Source organism: Plecotus auritus (assembly GCF_963455305.1).
Source record: "Plecotus auritus genome assembly, chromosome: 1".
Taxonomy (NCBI): domain Eukaryota; kingdom Metazoa; phylum Chordata; class Mammalia; order Chiroptera; family Vespertilionidae; genus Plecotus; species Plecotus auritus.
This window is the reverse complement of record NC_137770.1, coordinates 197521113-197540639: the sequence shown is the minus strand read 5'-3', so window position 1 is coordinate 197540639 and position 19527 is coordinate 197521113.

Sequence of the window (19527 nt, the reverse complement as noted above, 5' to 3'; positions counted from 1 at the left end):
ACTCTCAGGGCTTATTAAAAAAACAAATTTGTTTATTCTTTAGGGTGTTAGAAGGCATTGCAGAAATGCAAACGCTTTGGCATTCTGCATTTAATGTCTCTGTTTTATAATGTTATTTGTTATGCAAAGAACAGAGTACAACTATGATGTGAAAACCCAGAGACAACAGTTACAAAGTAGATCTGCGAGAAAAGATTGCCAGTTTGGAATGGAAACAGAAGGAAAGGTCAAGTCCCACATTTTAGAAGAAATGGGTTGCATGGCAAGGAGTACAGTGGTAGACCTCCTTTCTTAATGTACCTTTTCCTTTTTTTCTAATCGGCTCAAGGTTCTTGCTATCATCAGAATCCCTCCTCTAAAATACAAAATTATATCTAATTAACATTTCTCTTGTTTGAAATGGTTAACAGTATCAGACCATTCAAGCTCAGACACAGGTGACTTTTCCAGCTGTTATCATGGAGCAAAAGACTGTGATAGATTTTGCTTGAGTGAAAGGAAAGGAAAGGAACAGGTCCGGAATGGGAGTATTGCATGGGGGGTGACCAGCCCAAATCTAGTGACAAATTTGGCTCTGAGAAGCACAGGCACATGGTAGAGGGATATCAGCAGAGGGAGAGATTTCTCAAAACACATTTTGACATCACTGCTGAAGGTCAGCATTTGTTTTTTATTTTTTATTTTTTGAGGGTGGTGAATCTGGAATGTTCTTTTCCAAGGTCATGAGATGGAGCATCATCCATTTGGGATCACTTAAGAGTTGTTTTGTTTAATGTGGTGGAGGTATATGGTTCATACTTTTAGTGGACATCTTCTGGAGTCAGCTACTATTCATAAATAGCCCCACCGCCTCCACCTAACTGGTGATCCAAGGTGATTAGACCAGCTCCCAAATTATTATTCCACCATCATTTCCATTTTATATAAGGTGGTTCCTTGACTCTACCTCTCAGCTGCAGTTCACTGCACCAATGATGAATATTTAACCGAAGTTGGACCAATCAGAGCACTTTCCTTATGAATTTGGAATGGAGATGGATGAAGAGTAGAGGGAAGAAAGAAGGAAAGGAAAAGGAGATTGATTCAATTTCCCAGCGAGGTAACCCAATGACCTGCAAACTCAGGAATTGCGGGGAGCCTAATTCTGCCAGACAGGAAAACAGAGGAAGCGAGGGTGCTAGGAAGCTAGGACAGAGGAATGCAGAGGTTACTCAGAGAAACAGAGACACAAAGGAAATCCAGATGTGGCTCTTCCTGAGGCTGAGCATTTCTTAATGCTTCCAGGAGATATCCCTGTGTCTTAGAATAAGTTATCCTTGTTTGCTTAATGTAATTCAATTGGATTTGTTTTTGTAACTAAAAGAATCCCAACTGGATACATCCCTTTCTCTTATCACCCTAATGCTATGTAGTTCAATTGTTGTTCTCTTTTTGAACCAGGAAGCAAAAGTTAACAAATTCTTCAACTACATAGTTCCCTCTGACTTGTGGCCTCTATATGAAAATCATGTCAACTTTGTCATTTCTCATTGCACCTGATGTGTGGGAGCATAGTTGGTGCATATACTTAAATCGAGAAAGATGGTTAACATTGAGATAATGATGTGAAAGCACCTAGCACGCCTTCCCCAGTAGAGTTAATTAGGCTCCAAGGGAGACAAGGAACAGAGACTCACTCATTACTTTAAAAAAAAAAAAAAAAAGTAGTGGGTTTTGGAAAAGTATACAAGACAAAAGGAATCTCAGCTAAGAGCTAAGGCCTGGCAGAGCGATTCTAAGAACTGTATTTTCTAGTTAGCCTTTCGGCAGCAGAATTTTGTTGACCCTCCACCATCATGGTGACTTGATTCCTCTTTGTCTCTGATTTTACTGCTTCTGCCTCTACTGACCCACTTGTTCACTCTTTTTTCAGCCCCCTTTCTCTACCTCGTTGTTACTCCTAAGTCATTGTGTCTCATTTCTTGTATCTTCAGCTTTTTAAAGCTTTTTTATGTTTGTGTCCTATTATCACCCTGACTTCCTTACCTGGGTGTCATTTTCTCTCCAAGCTTCTTCCCCACCTACACTTGACAGATTCTTTTTCTTTGGTTTCTTTAATTCCCCAAAAACTTGGCAAGAAGGAGCCTGCTTTCTCTGTTTCAGAAGAACTTTTGCACTAATGTCCTCATAATATCCTGGTTTCTATGAACCTCTCTGTTACATGTCCTCAGTCCAAAGTCATAGCTGGATGGTAATAAGGATGATGGGTGTTATGAAAGAGCCATATGGTCTCATGATAAATCATGACAGCCTAGAGCTGCCTCACCAGGAGAGAATATGGATATGATTCACTTGTTCAATATAACTCTCAATAAGTCTTTTCTGTCTTCCTTCCTTTCCTTCTTTCTTTCCAGCGTAACGACCTGCAGAAATAGCTTTCCAGACATATACAAGCTTTCACATTTGTATTGTCCTTATAGATATTGCAAACTTCTCAGAAGAGGACTTGTGGCTAGATATTTTTTTCAGTTGTCTTGTGCAGCACTTCTCAAAGTGTGGTCAGTGGTCTCCTGGGGAGATCCTCTTGAGTCTGTGAGATCAAAATTATCTACATATATAAAAGCCTAATATGCGAAGTGTCCCCTTAGGAGTTCAACCGACCAGGAGTTTGATCGCTCACTATGACATGTGCTGACCACCAGGGGGTGGCACAGAACGAAGAAGGCCCCACCCGGCAGTTGGCAGCTGGGAAAGGGCGGCCCTGTCTGGCAGCCAGCAGCTGCTAGGGACCCTACCCATGCATGGATTCCTAGTCAGGGCACATGCCTGGGTTTTGGGCTCCATCCCCAGTAGGGGGTGTGTAGGAGGCAGCCAATTAATGTTGATCTCTCTTTCCCTCTCCCTTCCTCTCTCTCGAGAATCAATACAAACATATAAAGAAATATACACTCCTTTTTTTTCTAATAACATATCTGTGTGGGGCCAGATTTTCTTCATATACTATACTTAAATCAAAACAATATACCACAACAGAATGAATGTAGAAAGAGAAATGAGAATCCAGATGTTAAAAGATTTGCCAAAATGTAAAACGCTCCTCTTTTCTCTAATTGTTTTTTGTTCAGGAAAATATAGTTATGTTTTATTAAAATGTTATTTATGCTAACAAGTAGTGGGATTATCATTGTTATCTTTTTAAAATATATTTTTATTGATTTCAGAGAGGAAGGGAGAGGGAGAGAGAGATAGAAACATCAATGATGAAGAGAGAATCATTGATTGTCTGCTTCCTGCACAGCCCTTACTGGGGATTGAGCTACAGCCTAGGCATGTGTGCCCTGACCAGAATTGAACTGTGATCTCCTGGTTCATAGGTTGACGCTCAACCATTGAGATGCACAGGTCAGGCATCATTGTTATTTTTAATGGAACTAATAAATTAAAATTTTAAGAATTTCTTCATTCTAATTTCTAATGCTATAAATATTTATAGATATAACACACATAAATAAATTTCTTTCAGGTCCTCAATAATATTTAATAAGGCAGTGGTATGTTGGGCCTGGCTGGCACTGGTTCATGAGAGCAATTGTGTGGATCTCTTTCCAGCTCTGTGTTCAGTGACAGTCAAATGTGGTACATACTCCTTCTAAAATCCAGAAAAGATGTACCTAGTGCCTTTTTAGCAGTAGATTATGCAAAGAGCAGCGTTATCTTTCGCTTTGGAGGAGAGATATCTTGAAATGTTCCATACCATTTGATTCCCAGGAATTTCATGTGGATAATGAGCCCCTGAATTTTCACAGGGTTTATCTCCTATTTTCTGGTTCACATATGTCTTACTAAATCATAGAAAATACTACTCTCTGCTCAGGTCCTGATCAGGTCCAATTGATACAATGTCATTAATACAAATAAAGGAAATTGATTATCACAACAAACCCATATATAAAAGGAAATACATTGTTTGATCTGAAATAGAATGAGAGTGTATATTTTAGAGTTATTGAAACCCAATAATTGAGCTTCTTCAGTTGCATTAACAAATAAACAGGTGTATGATTCTCAGTACTTGTACAACTGGTTGGGATAAGATCAGAAGTTGTCATGATTCAGTGGCTTCTGAAAACACACAGTGCTATGTACTTAATGGATAAATAAAACAATACTACTTGGTTTACATTACTGTTGTTCTGTGTGCCACACACTACAATACAACAAACATTTTGAACTTTTCAACTGTGTCCCTTTAGTTTTTTTGTTTTTATTTTTAATGAAATCACATAAAGGGTTAGCATCATTTGGAACCAGAATTGTCCCATACAGCTGTCTGGTTTCCCTAACATGTTGCTGATCTGAATTTGGGTCATAAACATTTTGGAGATGTCTAACCTTAAGGGCTGTAGGGGAAAGTGAATTAAGCCTGTGAGAGGTAGCACGTGGCTTTTCTCCATGGTAACCCACTTTGTCCACCTCTCAGAAAAACATGGAAAAAAGACAGCTGGGTGGAGATAGCCAAAGGCATTTGGCTGTAGAAATGGGTGATAAGGAAGTACATAGTATAGATTTTCAAGGACAGGGTGATATGAAAACCAAAGCAAAGAGAAAGAAATAGGTCATATGATTGAAGTGTCCTTGTAAGAAATAAACAACAATGTTAATCCTTACCCAAACATTTTATGGAGTGTAATATTCATCAGAGTATACTGATACTGATATCTGGGCTTTGCAACAATATTCTTTGCATGTGAAATTTGTTTATGTAATTTGTGTCCAGGTTGGTTCACCCAGTTACCTAATAAGGACAAGGGTCAGTTTTCACATTGGTTAGCTAGCTCTATAGAAGAAAAAATTTGTACCTTTGCCATAGCTGTGTGCTATCCAATTCAGGACTCTCCCAAGTTTGGTATAATCTATTATTATTATTGAAAGAATTATTTAAAGCAATTTTGCTCTTTACATGGGTAATAAGATAAGTAACAATGAGAAATAATAGTTACCCTTACCAAACCCTTACCATCTACTCTGTGCTTGAGCGCTCAATATGTATTGTCTCATTTAATTCTCATAATCTTCCATTTTCAGGTAAGGAAATTGGGTTTAAAAAGTTAACTAGCTTTTAAAAAAAAGTTAACTAGCTTGCCATATAAGCCATTTTATTCTCAGATGCAAATATCTAAGGAGGTACACACACTCATACACACATGCACACACATGTGCCCCCCTACATGCATATGTGTGTATGTGTGTAAGAAAAAAAAATTCAAAATATTTCTTTATAACTAAAGAAATACTATTTCCTTCCTCCCACTTTTTGTGTTAATACACAAGCATTATGTATTTATGTGCTTCTATGTATATGCATGTGTCTGAATATAGGTTTATGTATGCATGTATTAATCTTTTAAAAAAGCAAAGCTTTCTCCTATATGTGGAAATAATAATTGTATGTTTATGTACAGTATAGTCTTTAACTTTATAGAATAAATCCTCCAAAATCAAGCAACCGAAGGATTTTTACTGCACATCTGCTCTGTACTTAGCTTTATATAAAGAGGAGGATAGAGAAGTATGTCATTCTGGCCCTTGTTTTGAAGTATTATGAAAATAGGTAACATGTGTTGGTGAAGATGTGTTATATAGAGCAGAACTCTTGCCAAGAGTTGATGGGAGTGGAAATTGGTTCAAGTGCTCTGGAAACTGGTTAATGCTGCTCAGTCCAGTTGAAGATGCTCATGGTCAGAGACCCAGAAGTCCATTCCTAGGCATCTACTACTAGAGAGAAACTCTTGGATGTGGGCACAAAGAGATGGGGAAAACATGAATTGCTGCATTTTTGTAATAGCAATAAGCTGGAAAGATTCCCGAAGTCCATCCACAGTAGAATGAACAAATAGAGTGACATACTTGTTTACAATGGAAGATTACATAGCAATAAAAATTGCTATGGCTGCCCTAACCAGTTTGGCTCAGTGGATAGAGCGTTGGCCTGCGGACTGAAAGGTCCCAGGTTCAATTCCCGTCAAGGGCATGTACCTTGGTTGCGGGCACATTCCCAGTAGGGGGTGTGCAGAAGGCAGCTGATTGATGTTTCTCTCTCATCGATATACTCTCTATCCCTCTCCCTTCCTCTCTGTAAAAAAAATCAATGAAATATATTTTTTAAAAAATTGCTATGGCTGTCGGCAAATATAGACAAAACTCCAAAATATAATGCTGAGCTGGGGAGGGCAGCAAAAGCTGACAGCACCCAGTATTTTTAGGGGGTTACCATTCAGGTCCTCTCCCAAAAGGAACAAACAAACAAACAAAAAACAAACAAACCATGTTGGGGGGAAAAAGTCACAGGCCCAGGCCAGTGTGGCTCAATTGGTTGGGCTTGATCCCATGCACTGAAAGGTTGCTGAATCTGGGTGCATGTGGGAGGCAGCTGATTGATGTCTAGATGTCTTGCTCTCACATCGATGTTTCTCTCTCTCTCTCCCTCTCCCTTCCTCTCTCTCTAAAAATCAATTTAAAAAATTTTAAAGTAGGGATTATTATTTTAAAAGAAGTCACAGGAAAATATATTCAATGTAATTCTACTTATATAAAATTAAAACACTAAGCAATATATTATTTAGGGATACATACAAAGTAATCTTTATTTATTTATTTATCCTCATCCAAGAACATTTTTTGCATTGATTTTTAGAGACAGTGGAAGGGAGGGAGAAGGGGAGAGAGGGAGAAAGAGAGGCAGAGAGAGAGAGAGAGAGAGAGAGAGAGAGAGAGAGAGAGACTGATTTGTTGCTTCCCACACATGTCTGTATCGGGGCTGGGATCAAACCTGCAATCCAGGTACATGCCCTTGACCAGGAGTTCCAATCCATGTCCCATCAGTGTGGGGCTCTAACCATTGAGTATACTGGCCAGGGCCAAAGTAATCTATTTTTAAAAGAAAAGGAAAAATTAACTGAAATTTGTTACCATGGCTACTTTTAGGGGGCTGTGGGGGGGGGGGGGATGTGATCTGAAGAAGGCATCAGAGGTTTCAAAGCTCAATACTATGTATTATTTATCACCTTGGGTGGTGAATATACAATTACTTGTTTTATCAATAGTCTTTAAATTGTTCATAACCTGTATATATATTTACTTTTATGTATATTGGAAAAGAGACCAGCAGCTTTTATATCACCCCAACAACATTAGTTGTGTTAGATTCTTTGGTTATAAGGCATTTCTGTTTTCCATGATTTCTGTAATGTGTTTTTATTATTTTCACAATTAAAATATATTAAAGTAATTTATTTATAGGGAAGTGGCAATATTCTCACTTAGCCTAAATAAGTCACAAAATATAACTTGAAGTAGTTTTATTTTTAGCTAGAAAATGAATTTCACAAGTATTTGAGAAACATAGGTGTTAAAAGAACATCCTGAAAGTGGAAGTTCTACTGACATGTACTTCTGAGTAGCTCAGATGCTACTAATCTGTTCTTAGGACAGAAGCTGTTCACTTTAAAAAACGAATATAACATTCTGAATTGAAGAGGAAAGACAAAGTCACATAGCAGAAGCAACTTTTTTAGAAGCAGCCAAGAGTGGCCTCTTCTATACAGACTTCCCTAATCTCCCTTCTCCTCCTCCTGAGATAACTCTTCTCTCCCCATCTTGCTGCTAGACTTTGTACACACCCCTATGATTGCACAGGTCACATAGGAGCATTGCTATTTGTTGACTCAGCTCTCCCTCACTAGGCTCTGAGCTCCCGGTGGGCAGGGTCTAACCATAGTCACCGTGCATCTCCTATTTCCACCACTGCACAAGTAGCTGCCAAGACCATGTTTATTAAGCTGAACAAAAGAAGCAGCAAAGATTTCAAACTGCAATAAGGGCTGTGTTTATAAAACATGGCTACAGAAACCTGATTATTCTTGGAAGCGAATCTTCATGCAGAGTGATTGAGTACCTTTCTACAATATTTAAATATAAGATCTAGAGATGATATTATGTCCATCATAAAAACTTACAAACACTGCCCAACACAATAAGCACAATAAATTGGTAACTTCCAGGTGCATGCCAAAAGTATTTCCTACATATCCAATTTCTCCCCATCTCTATCAGCACAAGCTGTAAAGCTCAAACCTACTGTTTTAATTTTCTTTATTTTTTAAAGAATTATTATATATATATATATATATATATATATATATATATATATATACACACATATTGATTTCAGAGAAGAAGAGAGAGGGAGAGATAGAAACAATGATGAGAGAGAATCACTGATTGGCTGTCTCCTGCATCCCCCACACTGGGGATTGAGCCCACAACCCAGGCATGTGCCCTGACCAGGCCTCCTGGTTCATAGGTCGACACTCAACAACTGAGCCAGCCGGCTGGGCAAATCTGCTATTTTTAGTAGTGAGTGATTGGAGGGCCTTCACTTCCACTTAGCATGATGATATGCATGTTCTGCAAATAGGAGAGCAGAACAAGCCGAGGTAGGGCAATCAGAAGATTTGCTGATTACAATCTTCTGTAATAAAGACAAAAAATGTTTCTATGTAATAATATGGAAAACAGCTCAAATGCCTGCAAAACAGCCCTTTTCAGGGCCAATATCAACACAGCAGCAATTTCTCTCAGGCACCTAAATATCTGCAAACTACTAGGATAGCATACTCACATGATGTTTCAAACATCCTTAAGAGCTCTCTCTGTGATATCTAAAGAAAGTCTGGAAAGAAAGAGCCTCTTTTTTCTTCTGCTACTGCTTTCCTAGAGGCTGTGCTGAAATAATTGGCCTGCTTTGTTAGAAACATGTTAATCCAAAACTTCAGGCAAAGGCAGTTAATCCTGGTAGACCTGGTCTCTAGATGGACAATGTCTTTTCAGATTAGTTTGACAGGGAAAGTCAGATTTTTAAAAAAGTATCGCCACTTGCTATTGAAGAAAAACAAAAGAACACACACACACACACACACACACACGAATGCAGGTGAATAATTCATTGATGAAATTTCCTAATGAAACATCTGAATCCAAATTGCCATGGTTTAGGCTCACCTAAACTACTAATACACCATTCTGCATGAATTTAACAGAAGGTATAGCTAAATGGACCAAGCTTATATCCAATTTGGAGTTTTATTTTCCTTCTTCCTGAATAGCAGAATCATAGTGGTTGAGAATGTGGGTCCTAGAGTCAGATTGCCTGTGACTGAATGCTGATTCCATCACTGTCTGCCTGTGGATCAAGTTACTTAAACTCTCTGCATCTGTGCAATAATACTTACCACTTGTGTGTGTTATGGGCATTAAAATTGTGTCAATACCTATACATCACTAAGCACGGTTAATTATTGATTACTAAGTGTGGATTTATTGTGAAGCTAATAAAATTTAGTTTCAGGGCCCCTCACGTGTGTAGGTTCTTTCTTTTTTTAAATATATTTTTATTGATTTCAGAAAGGAAAGGAGAGAGCTAGAGAGATAGAAACATCAATGATGAGAGAGAATCATTGATCGGCTGCCTCCTGCACACCCCACACTGGGGATCGAGCCCGCAACCTGGGCATATGCCCTGACCAGGAATTGAACCCTGACCTCCTGGTTCATAGGTTGACGCTCAACCACTGAGCCATACCAGCCGGGCACATGCATAGGTTCTTTCCAAAGTCTCAGGATGAGCCCTGGCAGTGTTCACACATAAGTTTTTTTGAGTTTTGCAAAAGTAAGACATTTTAACTGCAATCAGTTAAGGCTGCTGTCTCTCTCCATGTCAAATTCCACTGTACCATTTTCCCTTGTGTTTGGAGGGGCTTAAGTGTCTGCCAGTATTTTTGGGATCTGGCTAAGGGGAAGCTGAGTTGGGCACATACCATTTTAACTGAAATGTGGAAACACATTTTGGGATGTTTCAATAAGACAATTGAGAAATCACAGACTCCTAATTTGAATGTAATAGAAAGGTGCATTTTTGGGGGTCATTTTAAAGTGACTTTTATTAAAGAACTAAGAAAATTCTGATAAAAATATAGGGGGTCTCCCCTAAATGTTCACACACACTTTGAATAATTATAAAGGCAGTGTTTATTAAAATACATTTCATTTTCAAAATTGAGCTACCAGCTGTTAAAGTGTATATACATTTTTGGGGGATACCTTGTACATAATGAAATCAATGGAATGTTTGGACATCAAGAAACTAATTGTAACAGATCTCCCCCCTGCCCAGATCATTCCAAAAGCAGAATTTCCTTAAAAGAAGGGAGAAATTTCTAGTAGAACTACAAGATAGGCTCTTAGATAGTTTGATACTCTAGTTAGTGAAGAGAAAGGAATCGTGTCAGTTGGGAAAAATAGAGATTTCTTACAAAATACTGACATTGACAAAGATAACATAGAACTCAAAATGTGCTTCTGTAATAAAGAAAGAGACAACTAGCTACCTACTGAATACAGCCAGTTTTCACTGATGCCCTGAATTTTTACAACTCATACATGAAAAAAACTTGATAAAGGTTTTCTCAAATCAGACATCAATCATAAAATGTAATATAATCATAGCTATAAAACTGAAAGAAATATCTTTAAATATCAATAGCCATGCTAGAGGAAAAATTAAATTAAAAAACTTTGATTCTATAGAAAACTATATTACAATATTGTTATCTTATGAAGAATTTATCAGAGATTTTCCAGCCAAAAATATTGGCAAAAGTTTTATAGCCATGTGTCAGGCAGTTTATCAATAAAAAAAATATCATGACATTTCCTAGATTTTTTTATTGTTGTTTTGTTTTGTTAATCCTCACCTGAGGATATTTTTCCGTTGATTTTTAGGGAGGATTGAAGAGAGAGGGAAATATCAGGAGAAACATTGGCCTGAGAGAAACACATTGATTGGTTGCCTCCTGCACAAGCCCCAACCAGGGCCTGGGCCGGGGAGGAGCCTGAAACCAAGGTACATGCCCTTAACCAGAATTGAATCTGGACCCTTTGGTCCACAGGCTGACGCTCTATCCACTGAGCCAAACCGGCTAGGGCGATTTCCTAGATTTTTAATGTTTGTGAGTGTAAAGAGTTTATTTCCAGAGATAATCCCTGCCATATGTCCCATCTGACATACTGTTTTTACATGGTGATTGAATTCCTCTCAAGGAGAGGAAGAGTGTATGTTTCTTCCCCTTGAGCCTTGAGCCTGAGTAGACATGTGACTGACTGGCTGAAGGAATGGTGAATAAGGGAGAATAATGGCCCTCCCCGCACCAAAGATATCCATGTCCTAATCACCAGAATATGTCATGTCACAATGCAAGGGGCAATTAAAATTGTAGGTGGAATTAAGGTTTCCAATCAACTGACCTTGAGATAGAGAAATTATTCTGGATTATCTGGGTGAGCCCAAGGTAATCACAGGATCTTTATAAATGGAAAAGGAAGGCAGAAGAGTCACAGTTGAGAAAGATTTGAAGATGCTATGATGCTGGATTTGAAGATGAAGGAAGGAACCATAAACCAAGGAATGTGGCAGATTCTAGAAACTGGGAAGGTAAGAAAATGTACTTTCCACAGAGCTTTCAAATGGAATGCAGCCCTGCCGACACCTTGCTTTTAGCCCAGTGAGACCCATTTCAAACTCCCGTCCCTTTGAACTAGAAGATAGTAAATTTGTTTTAAATCACTAAATTTGTCATTTGTTCTAATAATAATATGAAATTAGTGTAGAAGCTACTAGTGACACTGCTGAAGCTGGTTCATAAGAGGAGATACAGTGATCACCTGGTTTTCTCTAAGCCTTGTCTCCATGCCATGAGGAAGTGGAAAGATCACACTGAGAGGCCACATAAGTAGGCGTTCTGGCCATCAGCTGAGGTCCCAGCCCATCGTCAGCATCAACTCTGGACAGGTAAAGTGGCCACAAGATGACTGCAGCCCCAGGCATCCTCTGACTGTAACTTCATGAAAGGCCCTGAGCAAGGATTGCCTAGCTGAGCTCAGCCAACCCCAGGACTGTGAGGATAATAAATTATTGTTGTTGTTTTAAGCCACTAAGCTTTGGGTGATTCATTACACAACAATAGATAACTGGAGTGAGTATAGGTCAAATCTTAAGAATTTACACTTTTTCTGGATTTGTCTCATTTAAAATAAATATTCACTTTCATATCTAATTTTGTATTTGTAAATTCTACTCTTCTCCCAGATAGAACCAGAACTGCTCCAAACTTAAAGCTTCAACTACCCTTATTCCCCTTCCCCAAATCTGTTTTTTCTTTTTCCTGTAGTCGCAATTTCTTATTCAGAATGTGGTTAAAAAACATAATAATATAAAAAATTACAGACCTGAGGATTGATCTTTGAAATGAACCAATCTTTCTTTTCAGAAGTTAAGAAAACTTCATTTTGAAGACATTTTAAAAAGTTTTTCCCCCTTTTTATTGAATTTATTGTCACTTGTTAACAAAATTATGCAGGCTTCAGGTGCAAAATTCCATAACATATCATCTGTACACTGCATTGTATGTTTACTACCCCAAGTAAGGAAAACGTTAATGAAAGCAAAATTTAAGCTTTTGTTACTTATTCATATTACTTTAAATGTCAATTGCCTTTTCATGTGAGATCAAAATAAGATATAATTACTTTCACAGAAAATAAAAACTTCCTTTAGGAATAAGATATATTTAACAGATGTGTCCTAAATGACTCTGCTGACAGTGTCAACTTCCCATAGCACTGTGATGTCAAGACAGGAAATATCAGACTTAGGTTATGGTTCTTGGAACACATCATAAAAGAGGAATGTGTTGGAACCCATCATAAAAGAAGAATGTGTTATGTAAATAATAATGTACAATGTCCCAGTCTGGGCCACTTAAAACGTATTTGCTTTGGCTCATATCCATCATTTTGAGATAATCAGCTGATTTCAGAAATCGTCATAACCTTAGTTGCACTCTTCTTTGCCAATCTTTCCACACCATTTCCGAGTTACTCCATTATCTCAGTTGATTTTTAGCACAACAGAAAAAGTTCTAGATACTGAAGTAATGAATTGGGCCACAGAGTCTAATGAGCATTGAGTTCCCAGGTTTCAGAGAGCGTTTGCATAAGTCTAATTTACTTGCAAGTCTAGTAGAACTGGGAGGGGCTAAGGTGGCTGGCTGGAAAAACTCCTGCTGTGGTCATTCACTTAGCTCTACAGCAGTGTGGATAATTCCCACAATTCCAAAGCTGAGCACATCCATATGTGGGAATTAACTGTTGTGAATATCACTAACCCTTGCACAGATAAATATAAGCTCTCCTGGGAAAGATACAGAATGTTCTATCATTAACAACAGCAGCAGCAGCAATACATACGTGTATATATATATCCTATCTAATAAAGAGGGAATATGCTAATTGACTGTCAGGTCCTCACAAAGATGGTGGTGCCCACAGCCACAAGATGGTGGAGCCCAGTCCCCTCAGCCCTGTTGGGGCGGCAGGTACATGTCAAGGCCAGGCCCACCCCCAGGCAGGCCCGGCCGCTCCACATGCCTGCCTCCGGAGTCCCCCAGTCCCCTCAGCCTCCCAGCCACCCAGGGCCAGCCTGAGGCACAGGCAAGCCTTGGATGGCGGTTGCCCAGCCTCCCAAGGCTACCTGAGCTCAGGTAACCAGGGCCAGCCGAGTCTTGTGCTGCCGGCAGTGGCAGCAGCAGAGGTGTGATGGGGCGTCACCTTCCCCTGATCGCCGGGTCACCTCCCACCCCTGAGGGCTCCCAGACTATGAGAGGGGGCATACCGGGCTAAGGGACCCCCCCATCCAGTGCAAGAATTTTCATGCATTGGGCTTCTAGTGTGTATATATATATATACACACACACACACACACACACACACATATATATATATGGTAAATAAATTGTAAAATGTTGGATTTGCTAATTTCACCAAATTTGAGGTCTTGTCCAGGAGAAAGTCAGAAAGCAGCATATATGAGATGTTCATTGATTGCTGGAATAAGGGGATTGATTTTGCAGGTAAATTGTCTTATTCTTTAAAGTTCAGATTTTTAAAAATGAGTTCTTAGTTGAAAAATCTGAATCACTTCAAGATGGCACCCTGGGTTAGGTTATGCCTTTTCTGTTCCTCACCCTCCAACAAACATAGTCCAGTTTCCTGTGCAGGTTCTATTAGCAACGTTAATCTAAGCAGGAAGTTTGGGTGGCAAACCACCCTTACTGACAGAAAACAGCCAAGGCAGGGAGCCAGAAATAGTAGAGCAGGTCCTCCGGTTACGTCGGAGATCCGTTCCTAGGGTGTGATGGAACGCGATTTTCACCGTAACTCGGAACCCACCTACATAAGCACCTACGTCACTCACATGGAGCACATACACAGGCAGTAATGAAGTGAAACAGTAAAAAAAAATTAGAAGAAAGATAACAATTCCTGATCTCTACTTGTGGTAAATAAATAATAAAAAACATAAAGCACATATGTACATATGTCGAAATGACGGAATTTTTTTTTTTTTAAATAAATAAATGGGAGATGGCGACGTAACCAGGAAACGACATACGTCGAATCCGATGTAACCCGAGGACTGTCTGTACAGGGAAAGGTGGAGGTGGGACTCATGTCAGCTTTACCAGCCTTGATCCAGAGGTTCTTTCCTTTCTGGGCTGCTTTGTACCAGATTCCTCTGAGAGGTCAGGGATGATCCCTTTTTTCCCCTTCTTGAAGTCACAGCTCTGTCAAAGCCTGACAGCCTAGGTGTACATAAATAAAAGCACCTTTACAAATATTCATATTTAATCTTTACACGTGAAATAGAAACAACTACCTCCTGGGGTACCCCTCCCCCACTTGTTTGTTTGTTTGCTTTTTCAGTTTAGAAAGCTGAGGCTCACAGCAATTCAAATGATTCAAGGTACTCAAGGGACTATTTCTAGTGAGTTGGAAAGCTGGGACTCAACTTCATGCATTCTGATCCCTCTGCTAGAGCTTTTGCCCTACATCTCAGAGGTACCAGGGTACATTCTGGGGCTGTGTTTTATTTATCTCGTTTTGTATCCCTGAGGCCTAGGACCATGCGTGGCATCTAGTGTGGATTCATTAAATGTCTGTTGAATGAAAAGATTCACTCTAATCCTCCTGTTCTTCCACACGCATCTGCGAAAGTCTCCTCCTCTCTCCCGCCCCGCGCTTACCGCTCACTCTGACCTCCGCTCCGCCTCCACACAGCAGTGACGTCAGGACTCCGCGTAATGTCACTGGTTGCTAGACGCCAATCGGGGCGGCCCTAGGGATCAGTTTAGGGTAAATTAATTTTCATTCTGAGACAGAGCCTGGGGACCTTATTTTGGGGGGATGCCTTATATTTCACTCAGAAGGAAACCTGTAAGTAGGTCTTATTTTTGGAGGATGTTTTATTTTCGGGGAACACGGTAGAAGCAGGAGTAAGTAGATTGAAGGACACTCCTCAGAGTCAAGAATTCGCTGAAAGAAGGCATTGTTTTCTCTGTGGGTGTGCCGATGCTTGTTTCCTGTTCCGTGCCCACCTTCTGTTTCATAGTCTTGGATGTTACTCAGAACAACAGGGTCACTGTCAGGCCTTCATGGAGTTATTTGGGGCAGAGTATAACCCATTCCTGCTGCACCCCTATCACTGTGCTGTAGACCAAGTATCTTATAATGAAACTAGAGGCCTGGTGCACGAATTTGTGCATGGGTGAGGTTCCTTGGGGTGGCCTGTGGGGATCGTGCCCCAGCTCACACCCCCAACCTCGCAGCCCCGCAACCCCGCCTGGCACCCCGCCTTGGCTTGGTGCCACCCCCTCACCTGCTCCACCATCCCGCCTGCAGGGCGATTGATCAGGGTGGCCCCCCCCCCCCACCTCCCTCAGCGCCTGGGAGCCGGGCAGCTGCCCTGACCCCTGCTGGTCGGTGTCTGTGGCGTGAATCTGAGGAGTGATCCCGCTTGCACCCGCCTTGACTTGGCACCGCCCACTCACCTGCTCCACCATCCCACCCTGGTCCCACTCTCGTTGGGACTCATCAGGGCCAGCAGCACTTCCACTGCTGCCTGCTGCCAGTGCCTTGTCGCTGATGCCTGCCATGTTTCGCGCTGCCCTGGAGGTCAGCGCATGTCATAGCGAGCAGTCAAACTCCTGGTGGAACTCCTGAGGGGACAATTTGCATATTAGGCTTTTATCCTATATAATAAAAGCCTATGTGGCATCACATGCACAACGTCATCACAAAATGGTTGCCACAAGATGGCTGGCAGGGGAGGGCAGTTGGGGGCAATCAGGACTGCAGGGGAGGGCAGTTAGGGGTGATCAGGCTGGCAGGGGAGCAGTTAGGTGTCAATCAGGCCTGCAGGGGAGCGGTAAGGGGGCGATCAGGCTGGCAGGCAGAAGTGGTTAGGGGCAATCAGGCAGGCAGGCAGGCGAGTGGTTAGGAGCCCACAGTCTTGGATTATGAGAGGGATGTCCGACTGCCGGTTTAGGCCTGATCCCTGTGGCAGTTGGACATCCCCCAAGGGGTCCCACATTGGAGAGGGTGCAGGCCAAATTTTGTGCACTGAGCCTCTACTATAGATCAAACCTCCTCAAAGTCCTTTCTGGGGACTGTCAAGTTTCTGATCCTCTGTTTTGTATGTGAGTGTGTTGCAGGGAAGTTGACCTCAAGAAAACTTAGGGAAGACAGAAAGATAGTTGACAGGTAAAGGCAGATTAGCCTAAGGGTGAATGCTTATTTAATAAATAACACCTAGAGCTGCAGCAAAGTAAGCAAAAGTGATATGGACAGAAGATAGAGCCTGGAGAAAGACTGTCATTTAAAAAAATTGAAACATTTAAAAAATTAAAAATATCCTATCTAATAAAAAGGGAATATGCTAATTGACCCTCATGCAGTCACAAAGATGGCAGTGCCCACAGCCAATAAGGATGGAATATGCTAATTTACTGCCCCACCCTCAAAGATGGTGGCACCCACAGCCAATAAGGAGGGAATATGCTAATTGACTGCCCCACCCTCAAAGATGGCAGCACCCATAGCCAATAAGGAGGGAATATGCTAATTGACTGCCCCACCCTCAAAGATGGTAGTGCCCACAGCACAATATGGTGGCGCCCAGTCCCCTTAGCCCCGCTGTGTTGGCAGGTGCAAGGCAAGGCCAGGCCAGCCTGAGGGCGGGCCCAGCCGCTCCACACGCCTGCCTCTGGAATCCCCCAGTCTCCTCAGCCCCCAGCTGCCCAAGGCCGGCCCAAGGCACAGGCAAGCCTTGGATGGCGGCTTCCCAGCCGCCCAGGGCCACCCAAGGCTCAGGTAACCAGGGCCGGCTGAGGCTTGCACTGCCGGCAGTGGCAGCAGCAGAGGTGTGATGGGGTGTCACCTTCCCCTGATCACTGGGTTGCCTCCTGCCCCTGAGGGCTCCCGGAATGTGAGAGGGGCAGACTGGGCTGAGGGACCCCCCCCCTCCAGTGCATGAATTTTCATGCACCGGGCCTCTAGTATTAAAAATAAATAAAAATCAGCAGGGTAAAATGGGAAAACCAGCATCATTTGCTACCCCAAAATATCATAATTGTTAAAAAGAACTGTTTGGGGAAAAAAATAAAAAGGATGATGTAACTATAGATAGTCCTCAGGTTACGTCAGACTTGACGTACTTCATTTCCTGATCACAGAGCCACACCAGCTGGGCTGGACCAATATTTTTTAATGATTGTTTTTCTTTTTTTTAATATTTTTTTTATTGATTTCAGAGAGGAAGGAAGAGGGAGAGCGAGATAGAAACATCAATGATGAGAGAGAATCATTGATCGGCTGCCTCCTGCACACCCCCCACTGGTGATTGAGCCCACAACTCGGGCATGTGCCCTTGACCGGAATTGAACCTGGGACCTTTCAGTTCACAGGCCGACACTCTATCCACTGAGCCAAACCGGCTAGGGCAATGATTGCTTTTCTTTACCTTAAAACAATAAATGGACAAAAGTGGATAAAGGACTCCATACTGGACAATTTAACTAGTCTTTTCTGTACTGAACAGGGCCTGCCAGGAGCAGGAAATTCAACACCATTTGCAAAACTTCCTTGTCTTACTCTTAAGAGAACTGCTCACCATGCCAGAGGCTGGCTGCCTGTTAAAGGATATATAAAATACTAGCTATGCAACATGTACCGTAGTATACATTTTGTATAACTTCGTAACATTTACTAGTAGTGAACCAAGCAAAGGACAAATTTTACATCATCTCTTCCTTTTTGTCTGATATGTTCTCTATTATTTTAGAAATCTTCTACCACGTAATTTTACATTTCTTCTTTCACATCACTTATTTTATACCTTATGTTCCTTTTCTATCTTTGCCCTCCTACTCGAAAAAAAGTCCCAATCTCCTTCATGTTTTGGTCACAAACTCTTTCTCTCATGTTTTCCATCCAGCTGCTTTCTGTCTCTCTCTGGACTCTGTCCACTGAGCCTCTTTATACACACTGTACAAGGAGGCCTCATCTATGTAATTCTAATCTTAGCTCTATTTTCCATCTTGGTTGCAGGCCCTCATTTATGTTTTTCAGCACAGATTTCCAGCAAGAGGTTTATGTCAAATAAGAGTTTTAGTAATGTTTAAAAGATCAAACAAGTATTGAACATAATTATGCAAGCTGTAAATCACTTAAAAGCAGTCTTTTAATGTAATTTTATTTATTTCCCCAAACCCTGAACAAGGCCACAAGTCTCTGAAGTAAGAGGATTAGCTCTTTCAGCTCCCCTCCCCCCAGTTGCTCTGAGCTCCAGATGTCTGCGTCCAGTTCCAGCTAACATGCAGAGGGATCTGTTTCTAAAATTCCTTTGCCGCTCTGGAAAGAGGAGAAAGCTGCTGCTACGCTATGTGACTTCTCATATTTTACAAGTAATAAAACAATTCACAGAAAGCATGCAGAAGAGCAGGAAACAGAAACCTGTTCCTAGGGGCTTTCTGATTATTTAGATTAGAATTCAGAACGTGCTATCTTCTGATTCGTGTGTTTGGCTGAAGACAGCGGAGAACTGAAGAGGGAGAAAATATGAGTTTACTATAAATGTTGAAGGGATGTCTCTCACATCCCCCAAAGATATTCCGTGTGAAAATGTCTCCAGTCTCCTTTGCTTTGCTTTCTGCACCGCCTCAGGAGAGGTGTCACCTTTTAATAACGCTAATCATAATGGACAATAAATGATAATTTATGGGTGACCAAGAACCTCTCAGAGTCTTCATTAAAACAACAGCACAACTACCACCTCTGGGGGCACACTATTATAATGATTAGACGTTTAGGTGCCCTTGTCAATGTGCACCGGTAATTTCTTTTTAAAGTCCCCTCACTGAACATTCATTTTTTATTACGGAAAAATTTCAAAGTACACACCAGTAGAAACCCTCTTGTGCCTATCTTTAACATCTCTTAACTTTGTGCAACCTTGTTTCACCTCTCCTCTCCGTTTTTTTCCCCTCTTGGTCGGAGAAACTTTAAAGCAAATACCGAAGTGATAGCATTTTACTTGTA